Here is a 9,692-nt window from a genome sequence, read left to right on the forward strand (position 1 = left end):
ATTAAACAGGATGTTCCATAAAGCCCCCCTGGGTTGGGCTGTACCAGCTCTTAGCTCCTGCCGAGAAAGGGCCTAGTGTAGGTGGGAGAGAAGAAAAGTCATTCTTTGTTTCCTTCTCAGCTCTGTAACTCTGCTCAATTCCTGCTCCAAGGGAACAGCCCCTGCTGACTCCCCATAATGGCCAACCTCATGCAGAATGTGGGAGGAAACTGCTCTTATAGCTGGACCGACTCTGTGCTGAACTGTGTCTGCTTGCCTTTGATGAAAAGTTGGCCACCACCAAAGATGGTGAAATATCATACATTTTCAAAGGAATGATTTTGCAGTTGCAGGGAAGATGAGCTATTGATGTCATCCAGGCAGGCTGGCTGGCCAAACAGGGCCTCATAGATGTGTATATATTGTGTGTGTGAGTGTGTGCAACTGTATGTTGTGTATATTTCATATGTGTGACTATATGTGTTTGTGAGTGTGTGTGTCTTGGGGGGGTTGGAGGAAGTAGAATTATCATTACAATTCAGAGCTAGTTTTCCCATTGAAGATCTAGAAACTTGAACATCAGAGCTCCCAAATGTTGTCAGGTCCACAGGGACTCAGCCACATTAATCAAGCCCACAAAAATCTCGGTAATAGTTTAGTATGACAATTGCTTAATTTATAGTGAAAAATGAAATTGCCAAAGGGGCTGGAGAACACATATCTGTAGTCAGAGGATACTCTCTCTAGGCCCCTGAGCTCCAACACCTGCAGGTACCCACCATGGTCCACCTTGGGCTGCACACACGACCTGTGGCTGTTTACCTCTTAAATCCCACATGCTCAGGTGAATTGACATATTGTCACACAGGAAGTCTCATGACAGTCAAAAGATTGGTGATCAAGGCAAGTTATGTGGATGCTCTCACTGACCAGCATTATTAAGCTGCCCTGGCCAGCCATGGGCCCAAATATTTGGGTTTGCTGCTCTAAGTACTTTCTCCTTAATCAGAACTGGGCTTCCCAGAGAAATCCTTGTCCTTTGTGGATTCTTATCTGTTCAGCCCAGCTTCTTGTATTCACATTTTTAAAAATGCTTTAAGACTACTTCTTAGGCTATAGTTTTCTTCTTCATTGAGTAAATACTTAATTAGATGTCTAGGCCCTGTGCCTCCTACTTGTGTTTGTAGTTGTTAATCCTCACCCGAGGATACTTTTCCATTGAGTTTTAGAGAGAGTAGAAGGGAGGGGGAGAGACAGAGAGAGAAATATCGGTTGGTTGCCTCTCACACATGCCCCGACCAGGACCAGGGATTGAGCCTGCAACCGGAGGTACGTGCCCTTGACCAGAATCAAACCCAGGACCCTTCATTCCGTGAGCTGAAGCTCTATGCACTGATCCAAACTGGCTAGAGCTGTTCCTCCTACTTTTTATCTGAAAATATCATACCTGCTATGATGACTATTGCAGATGATAGAACATAATCTATTATGTGATCATCTTACTAATTTAATAAAAGCAAGCCATTCCTTATGTGACATCTCACTATCTCCTCTGTGGATTGACTGCATGTGGGAGGAGGAGGACACTCATTCAAGGATTTGTTGTGATTGATGAGAGTGATTCAGAACACAGATCCTGTAATCATGTGGATCTGGGTTGAAATATGGCTCTGCTCCTTCGTAGCTGTGTGACTGGGCAAATTGCTTAGCCTCTTTTAGAGTCCTTATTGTAAGGTAGGAATAATGCTAGTCATTATGTTGTAAGGTTGTTCATTTGTTCATTCATTCATTCACTCATTCATTCGAGTACTAATAAGTTGCCAAGCACTGCTGTAGGTACTAGGAGTCCAGCAGTGATTGAAACAAACATCACTGCCTCAGGAAGTTCACATTCTAGTGAGAGGAACAACATGCAGTAAAGGAGATAAATATGTAAATAGTTTAGTACCAGAAAGTGATATGTACTATAAGGGAAAATAAAGCAGAAAGGGGTTGTTCTAACACATAAATGAAAGAATTAAAAAATGTAAAGTTCTTGCCCTAACCAGTTTGGCTCAGTGGATAGAGCGTCAGCCTGCAGACTCAAGGGTCCGGGGTTTGATTCCGGTCAAGGGCATGTACCTTGGTTGTGGGCACATCCCCAGTCGGGGGTGTGCAGGAGGCAGCTGATCGATGTTTCTCTCTCGTTGATGTTTCTAACTCTCTATCCCTCTCTCTTCCTCTCTGTAAAAAAATCAATAAAATATATTTTTAAAAAATGTAAAGTTCTTAACAGAGTGACATATAATGATAGCAAACACGTTAGCTGTTATTAATTCAGCTATAATGCAGGGACTGGTTACAATGAAAGAGCTTAGTGTAGCCCTCTGAATACCACAGTGTTCTCACAAAAGCATTTAGTTATCCATGACCACTGTAATTCCAATGAAAGTTTAATATTTTCCTGTTTTTATTCATTACAAACATTCAAGAAAAGTAGTTAGAAGAAAAATGATCTTTAATTTCACCACTCAGAGACAAGCAATGTTAATTAACATTGGTGTGTATCCACCCGTTTATTTCTTTGGACAGACACACACACACACACACTTTAAAATGCAAATAAACTCTGCTTTCATCACTTAAATCTGTGTCTTGAACATCTTCTCACATCAACTATAGATTCATATCACTATTTTAATGCCCAATTGTTGTCCACTGGAAAGATGATCTTAAACTCCTAAGCCAGTCCATTATTGATATTCAATTGACTTCCAAGTTTTCATTTCTATAAAAATGCTTTGGTTTTAAAGGTACCAATTTTACTATTTGGCCTAGAGTTTTTCTTGGGTTTGTCATGGGAAAGTGTGTATTATTTCCATATTAACTATGAACTCGAATCAGTTTTTATAAACCCAGCTGGGAAGACTGAATAGAAACTTCTTCATGGGCCAAACTTGGCGCCCAGTTTTATTTAGAGTCAAGGCAATGTCATTATATTTAACTATATTTAATTTAAATTTATTTTAATTTAATGTTTACCATGTCAGGACACCAATTCTTGCTAAGAAACAAGATGAGTAAGACATACTCCCTACCTCCAAGAAGGCCAGGGCAGGCCCACAGGTACCGCAATGCGGCATCTTGGACAGAAGAATCGTAGGTTTCCAAAGGAGGGAGAACATATCTGTTTGGGGCGACCAAAGGATGATAAATGTTAGTTTCATGTCACTAGCATGTCGAATAATAAGACTCCTGAGATAGAGTCGTAAGTGCCCTTTTATTTGTCTCCTTGCACCCTTTAGGGTAAGTCGGGGAAGGCAGTTCTAAATGAACGTGTGGGCGGGGGAACTTGGGAGGACCGAGGTGGTCTTCTCAGAAGAACCGCCCGCACTGAGCCCTGACAGCTGCACAGAAGTTGGCCACATGGAGGGGCCTGGGAGGGACAGGGGGAGAGAGGGGGAGCCGGCTGTTACTGGGGGGTCGTGGCAGGGTCGGGGTGTCCTGCGTAGGCTTAGAAGCGAGGACTCACTCCGGGGCCACGGCCCCGGACGCGCGCTCTGCGCCGTAGGAGCGGCTCGGCGTCCCCGCCACGGCCGGCCGCGCAGGCGCACGCCAAGCCCCGGACTAGGGGCAGAGCTTCCTCTACCTCCCCCCGCCCCCCCCCCCGACCCCTCCACCCCCACCCCCGACACACACCGCGGAGCGCCGAGGCTGCCCAGCGCTCCGCCGTCTCTCCCAGGCACGCGTGGTGCGGGCCGTGCCACCTGCGCCGCAGGCATGAGCACGGCCTGCTCAGCGACGGGACCTGCGCGGACCTGGCGTCCATCCCTCCACGACGCCCGCAGCGGACTCCGGCTCCGCCGCACCCGGTCCCCCGCCTCTCCGGTCAGGCCCCGGGCGCCGCCCGCACCGTGTTCAGCTTTGACGCCTCTGCCAGGCGCACGGAGAACAGCTGGAGCGTGAACGCCGCCCGAGGGCCCGCGAGCAGCCTTCGCCAGCAGCAGGAGATCGGGCTAGGAGGGGCTTCCGCTGGGACGAGACCCATCCCGGACCCAACTTCAGTCTTCCCTCCTCGCCACCTTCACCGTCAGAGGCATGCGATTCGTTCTCCATGGCGAGAGAAGGGAAGGAGAGCAGCCCCCCAGCCACACCCCAGAAAACGGCCTTTCCGGTCTTGAACCCTTAGCTTTCCAGTCTACCTCTGCTGGGGTCCGAAGGAACCGCTCTCCCCTTCGCCTCCCCGCTCGCCCAGCTTAGCCTTTGACCCGCACCTCCTCTCCCTGCGTCCAGAAAAGGGAGGCTCTTCGGTGCCCGAGAAGGAGACCCCTATATGGACAGCCCTGAAGGCCTGAGAGTGAAGAGTTTGCTGGAGTCTCTGGGCGCCTGCTTCCAGGGGTTGCCTTCCAGAGGTTGTCCTCTTCGGGAACACTTGGCTCTGGCCTTATTGTCCAGCTCTGAGCAGAGAATTGTCTGCTCCTGCCCCACGTGTGTGCCATGGAGCTCTGTAACCTTGAAATGTGCAATGTGAACAGTTGTTAGCGGCCAAAAGAAAAACTCTGAGGTGTGCAACCTTGTCTTTCTGTGAGTTCCCCAAGCCACAGGTGAGACCTGACACAGGCTAAAAATGTGATATATAGAAACCTTGCGATGGTCAGCCGCCAACCCCTCTCCCCCTTCAGCTGTTGGCATGAGGGAGTCGGGAAAAGCAAGGTCATGGAGCATAAAGAATGAGTCTTCCTGTGCCAGTACTTATCTAACACTAGAAGCCCCGAGCAATTCGTGCACTCAGGGGGTGGGTCCCTCAGCTCAGATTGTGAGATGGCGCAGGCCAGGCCGAGGGACCCCACGGGTGCATGATTGGGCCGAGAAGGAACGTGGGAGGTTGGCCAGCTAGGGAGGAACCACGGGAGGACTCCAGGGTGTGTCTGGCCTGTCTCACTCAGTCCCGATCTGCTGGACCCCAGCAGCAAGCTAACGTACCAGTTAAAGCGTTTGTCCCCTGGTGGTCAGTGCACGTTATAGCAACTGGCCAACAGGTCAACTATCTGCCCTCTGGTGGTCAATGCATGTCATAGTGAGGGGTTGAGTGGCATTAACATATCATTAGCATATTACACTTTGATTGGTTGAATGGATGACCAGACACTTAGCAAATTAGGCTTTTATTATATAGGATATGACCTCGGAGAAGTTACTCTGTGGACATGACAGCAGAGAGCAAAATCATTTGCTCTCTTGAGGTTTGTCACACTTTTATTGTCCATAGTGCTAATGGGCTCAATGGTTAAAACATGCCAGTAGAGTCAAGTTTATCCTTGGGATAGTGTACCTGTCACCTGGTTATCCTTTTACCAGCTAGTCCTATCCCTAACAATGCAGCCAGTCCTCCCAGAAATAGAGCTCCTCTGAGTGTGGCCCATCCTGTTTATCTTAAGTGCTTATTGCAGGTGGTGCAAGCCAAGTCCCGGAAACATGGTTGCTTGAGGCTGTGGGGAATTTTGGGAGTTTGGAGTTGGTGTGACTACTGAGGACGAGGAGGCCTGTTGTGGAAACCCTTGTTTAGAACTGCCTGAGGCATTTTTCCACTTCTAATTTGTGCTCAGCCGTTGGTCAGTCATCACTTGGCTAGAGCAGTAGTAGTCAGGCTGTCTTAACCCTGAGTCACTGCACATAGGGAGTGCATGGCTGTGAGATTGTCAGTGCTCAAATATTTATGCACTGGAGCTGAGTGTAAAACTGTGAGATAGGAAAACCTTTGCAAGAGATCTACCACAAGGGCACAGGCCTAAGTCTAGAGTCTAAACAAAGCCAGAGGTGCTTTGCTATAGTAATACCAACTCCTGCACTCACACTCTTGTGTGAAATCCTTGTATAAATGGGGATCAAACCATAGCTAGTTCATCTTGGTCTCTTCGATTCTCTCTAGCCTTAGATGTCGGGGGCAGGCCCTTAATCATGGCTTTGCAGTGACCACACGATTCAATAGTAAAGATTTGAGCCAACCCTAATTCAGGCCCGCTGTGCTCAGTGAGCCTTGATTTGGGGGTGGGGCATATGTACTTTGAAAAAGAACATGTAATATTATTATGTTTCGTATTTGAAAAACAAGAGGGAGAGTGTTCTTTTTTTTTGGTAAAGAATTATTAATTTATTAAGTCATCTGGAAAACCAGGTGGGCTGAGCCCCAAAATGGCGCCAGCTGAGTGTTCTTTTTGAAATATAAACTACAATAAGTGAAGCTTAGTAAAATATACAGGAACTAGTGATTCTCAGCCAAGGAGTTGGGGCATAACAGTGTCCTCTGGGCAAGATTCTATAAAATAAAATAAAAAAATAAAGAGTAAAGGTGAGTAGGTGAGAAATAGCCTGATGCCTAGGAGGTCTCAAAGTTCAGTATAGCTGGGGCAGGGGAGACAATGGCTATGGGGGTGACTCTAGGGTGTGACTGAGCAAGGCTCCTGTGGTGGGAGAGATTTTCTCTGAATACCCCAGGTTTTAGCTTAGGCCCTTATACAAAGTAGGCAGTAAATACTGTTGAAAGTGAAGTCTGAAAATCATATAGCATTTGGCTCTTCTTTAATACAGTTTACCTTCTCACAATTCAGGATGACTATGCATCAACTCCCTACTTCTCTTCACTGGAAAATTTGAGGGTCATCTCCAAATGGTTCCTGGATTGTAAGTCAGAGGGAGAAAAATGTTCAGGTCCTTCAAGCAGAAGCTCCCACCGAGTTTGTTTGCTGGTCACCGAGTTTTCTCTGGGAGGAATGACTAAAGGTAAGTGAAGGATTGCAGCCTCAGGGTCAAAATTATCATTCAGAAAGAGAGAATACACTTGTCCGAAACACAGGCCATTTCAAATGTCACTTTTTTTTAAAGAAAAATGTTGATATCTTTCAGGAAATCAACTCTGTTGAAATATAATTTATACTGCTGTTTACTTTTGTCTTCTTTCAGTGAATTAAACTATAACCAGGCTTATTCCTTGATTTGCATTTCTCCTTAATTATTCTGAGCTAAGTTCTACCCTGCAGAGCTCCAGAAAATAGATAAAATATGTATTTGAGTGTTGAACAGCAGCGGCAGACACCTACACACCAAACCCTGGCTGTGTGGGACGCTGCCATTTCCCCAAGTCATTTCAGGTCAGGAACACCTCTGCTCCCAGAGAATTGCACCTAGGGCCCCCACATAGGGTTTTGTATGAGAATCAGGGAGCAGTACATTGTTCTGCACTCTCCCAAGAATAAGTTTAGGGCTATTATAGGCATAGAAGGGATTCTGCAGTTATTCAGCCCAACAGGAAACCCTGTGAATTACCCCCATAGAACTTGTAGGTGAACATCTAAACATGATTTTTCTCACCCCCCCTCACCCAATAAGCAGTTTCTTTTAAAAATCACATTAATACTTATCATTGTGGAAATTTTAAACTATAGAAAATTGTGATGACTAAAATAGAAAGTATCCACAGTTCTGCAGACTTAGACTCAGTTGGTATGTACTTTGGCTTTGGGTCTTTGGCCTTCTGCCCTCCCCTAAAGCCAATGCAATGCCTAGAAGTGACATCTTGCAACCTGGAGAATGAAATTCACATGCTGAGCCTGAAAGACCATGAAAGATAGGAGCTTGGAATCTCACTGACATTGTTGAGACACCATTCTGGTTCTCTCTTGCCTACTCTGAACTTTTTGTTGTTTTGTTAGATAGACCTCTATCCTTTTAAGCCATCAAGATAGCTTTCTTTTGAAGTATGAAATATATTCAGAAAAGTACATAACAAGTTTGCAACATTGTGAATTGTTTAAAAGCTGATATATGTGTAGTCATGTAACATGTGTATATCCAGAAAAAGAACATCACAGTAACTCCCAGCCACTCCCACATCCTTAAGTGACTAACCAGTATCTGAAAGTATTGATTAGTTTTGCCTGTTTTTTGAACTTTATATGAATGAATCACTCAGTGACTTTTTTCCCTTTGTTTCCGGCTTCTTCTACCCGACATATCTGTGAGATGTATCTATGCTATATTGTATGTAGCATTATTTGCTCATTCTCTTTACAGTTGTATAATTTATGAAGATACTGCAATTTATTCATTCTGCTACGGATGGACATTTGAGTTGTTTCTAGTTTGGGGGCTATTACAAAAAGTACTGCTATGAATGTTCTTGTACATGTCTTTTAGTGAATATGTTGGGTCATGGCATGTGTATATTCAGCTTCAGTACATACTGCCAAAGTAAGTTCCAGTTTCTACTCCAACCAGCACTATCTGAGTTTCAGTTGCTTTATATACTTGCTACCACTTGGTATTATTTGTCTATTTCACTCCAACCATTCTGATAGATATATAGTGGTACCACATTGTGGTTTAAATTTGCATTTCCCTGATGTTATAGAAGTTGAACACCTTTGTATATATTTATAGGACATTTGGATATATGCTTTTTAAGTTTCTGTTTAAATATTTTGCCCATTTTTCTATTGTGTTTGTTCTCTCTCACTCCCTTTCTCTCTACTTTTTCTTTTGGTAGGATTTTTAAAAATATATTCTGAATATTAGTCATTTGTTGGATATATATTTTGCAAACATCACTGCTTAATTTGTACCTTAATTTTTCACTCTCTTAATGGTATTTTTGATAAACGGAAGTTTTTTATTTAGTAAAATTGAATTTATTTTTTTATGCTTGTTTTTGTACTCAAAGCTTTGCCTATCCTACAGTCATAGAGATATTTTCGTATGTTTCTTTTTAAAAGTTTTATTATTTTACATTAGCTTTCACATTTAGGTTTTATGTATGTGGTGTATAGATACACACATATAATTTATATATATGAAGTAATATAATTGATTTTGTGTGTATGGTATGAGGTAGAATTCAAATGCATTTTTTCCCTGACAGAAAAAAAGTTGATCTAGCCCCATTTATGGAAGATCACTTGTTTCACAAAGCACTACAATGTCTCTTCTGCCACAAATGCTTAAGTGCTCCCCTCTTCTACCCTTTCCTCCAGCAGCACATTGTCATAGGTGGTGCTCATCCCCTGGGTGTGGTGCTGGTGGTGGCATAGCAATTACCTGTCTAGATTGTGGCCTGGCTGGACTGAGGGCCTAGAGTCACTTGCCCAGGGAGGGACCAAGACTTAGGTCAAAGCCTCTTCTCATTACACAGAAGACACCCACCCTCTTGATCCAGTTCTACTGCTATTGATGTCAGAAATGCATGCTAGAGCTAGTTGATTTCATTTAAAGTTGGTTGAAAATTTTTCCCTATTTCTTTAGTCAGGTTAGTGCTTCAATAACTAAACCCCATCAGCTCCATAACTTACAAACCAAATGTTTATTTCTTGCTCTTGCTGTATGTCCATTGTGGGTTGGCTGTGGCTGTGTCTCGTCTTGTTTTTGCTCTGGGACCAGCTGCTGCAACAGGCTCTAATGGGAACATTGCTATCTCCTGCAGAGGAGGAGCTCAGGGAACCACCAGTCAGTTCTTAAAACTTTTGCTTGGAAGTGATCCAAGATCCTTCTGCTGTATAGTTACAGTACAATCACCACATCAGGAAATTAATGTTGATAAATTACTATTAGCTAATTCTCAGGCCCCCATTCAAGTTTCATTAATTGTCCCAATAATGTCTTTATAGCAAAAGTATACAGTTCTGAATTATACATTGCATTTAATTATGTCTCTAGTCTTCATCAATCTGGAAAAATTCCTCAGT

At 44.1% G+C, this 9,692-nt stretch overlaps 1 pseudogene; it reads left to right on the plus strand.

The window, feature by feature from the left end:
- The first annotated feature begins 3,194 nt into the window (after positions 1–3,194).
- Positions 3,195–4,147, plus strand: LOC139008449 (dnaJ homolog subfamily C member 30, mitochondrial-like; annotated as a pseudogene).
- Positions 4,148–9,692: the final 5,545 nt, after the last annotated feature.

Source organism: Myotis yumanensis, unplaced genomic scaffold (assembly GCF_028538775.1).
Source record: "Myotis yumanensis isolate MYYU_CA2020_CCGP unplaced genomic scaffold, mMyoYum1.0.hap1 SCAF_4, whole genome shotgun sequence".
NCBI lineage: Eukaryota > Metazoa > Chordata > Mammalia > Chiroptera > Vespertilionidae > Myotis > Myotis yumanensis.